This window comes from Corvus brachyrhynchos, unplaced genomic scaffold (genome assembly GCF_000691975.1).
Source record: "Corvus brachyrhynchos isolate BGI_N302 unplaced genomic scaffold, ASM69197v1 scaffold223, whole genome shotgun sequence".
Taxonomy (NCBI): domain Eukaryota; kingdom Metazoa; phylum Chordata; class Aves; order Passeriformes; family Corvidae; genus Corvus; species Corvus brachyrhynchos.
In genome coordinates this window covers 2,074,360-2,076,481 of record NW_008237174.1, presented here as the reverse complement: position 1 = coordinate 2,076,481, position 2,122 = coordinate 2,074,360, and positions in this window count along the sequence as shown.

Below are 2,122 nucleotides of genomic sequence, written 5' to 3'. Positions count from 1 at the left end.
ATTACTTTTGCAGCTACTGGTGTGACTAGTAACCAAACTATTTTTCTAACCCATGCTTAGCATTTTCTCAGGAATTCCTAGGTCCTTTTAATTGAGCTGTTTTTTCCTCCCATAAAGCAGCAGTTTCTTTCTCCAAAGAAAACATTTCAATGCCAGCCCAGCACAATGGATAGCAGCCGCGGGAAATATAAAGATGCACAAAACTGCTATAGAGCACAAAAGCTTCAAGGCAACGTATACAGGAAGAAAACTTAAATGAATTAGCAATCCTTATTAATAAGCCATTTCAACAAGCTGTGAGTTGAACCAGATCAGAACTGCCCCAGTCTCTCACCAAAGCCCCGCAGTGATGCTCTGGGACAGTTCAGGGGCACGCACTCTTGTGCAGTTCCCATTCCTGGAAGCACTACCACCATCAGATGTTCTGTCGGTCACCCCAATACCAGCTGCCCCAGCACTCCTCCCCCTTTCAAACACCTGGTTCCCCTGGGAAGCCGACAATATTCTCATGATTTTGGATCTTGTGTTCAAACCAGTACAGTGACATCAGTGCCAGCTACAGCTCCAGCACAGCAGCTGTGGAATTATGTGTGCCATCCCCCAGGACACCACCTCAACCCCTGCCACTTGCGTCTCTTCATTTCCTGCCAAGTATCATGCCAATTTCTTCCACATCAATTTCTAAGCTGAGACCTCCTCTCTACTTATTTCTCTCTCCTGCCTGCTGCTGGAGATTGGAATGATGGTGAAAATGAGACACACAGTGCCACTTTTCATCCCCAGCTCTCTGTCCTGAAAGTCTCCTACAATGCCTATTTGTGAACCTCTTCAGCTGCTGTCAAGACCCTCTGTGAGGCAGTTTCTGATGTGCAGCACTGCCCCCCACTTTTAGTTGAAGCCATCATGTGTCTAAGGCTGTTTCTGCTCTTGGCAGCCTGGCAAGCTGAGGAGTCAAGATAAGGGGAACCCCCCTGCTCCCATACCCTCAAATCTACACCACCAGCCTCACAGAATCAAAGAATAGTTTGGGTTGGAAGGGACCTTAAAGACCATCTAACCCCCCTGCCATGGGCAGAGACACCTTCCACTAGACCAGGTTGCTCAGGGCCCTGTCCTGCACATCATTGTCCAAAATCCCTCTTTGAGCTCCTCTGGATGCTGGAAGGTTTTATAGGGTCTTCCCAGAGCCTTCTCTTCTCCAGGCTGAACAGCCCCAATTCTCTCAGCTTGTCTTCATCAGAGAGGAATACAGGCTTTCCACACAAGTCAAAAGTTCCTGAACCCCTGCTGTCTGCTTGGGCTGACACAGGAGCTGCCTGCCACGTGGTCTGCACTTGGTTTCACAGCCAGTGTCTCACCTTGACACTGCTAAAAGCATTACAGAAGCAGTGACCTCAGCCCTGAAGGGAGAGAAAGGCATAAAAGGACAGACCAGAGGAAGGCAGGGGCCCTTGAGGCTACACCCCAAGCTGTTTACTGGCAAGATTCCAGGCCTACTCTTTCTGTTCCCAAAATAGAGAGAAGTCTGTCCCATTATAAACCATCAATAAACACCAGCTTGGGGACTTTTCCCCCCACCAAGCAAAGCCTTTCAGTCTGTTGGAGAACAGCTTGCAGTGGGTTAACTCCCTCTTTGTCAGACCAAGATGGGGTCCTTGGAGCTTCACAGGGTGTCTGCAGGGATACAGAATTATAAAAAGGTATTTGTTTTTGTAAATGAACTGGAAGAGAGTCAGCTCCTCCTACCCACCCTTCAAGCTGTCCTTTCTGGTTCTAGTGTGCTATAAATGACCAGCTTCTCTGAGAATTTATGCATAATTGGGACTGTTTTCAGCAAGTGGCCCAACAAAAGCTGCTCTGAACTACTAAGTAATTTACTGATTTTGTTTTCAATTAATATGGTAGCCTTAGGAACAAGCAGCCTGTGTTCCTCTTTTAGGCACAAGATCTCTAGCCTAATGGAGAGACATCTAGAGGTTAAGCAGCATCTCATCAGCTCAACAGTGGGAAGAAACATGTTCCGACACTCATGGACCTTATTTATTTTTCAGAAGACCTCTCCTAATCCGGAAATCTTAATCAATTTTTACCCGCTCTGGAATTTCCCTTTTTCTGCCTCCAG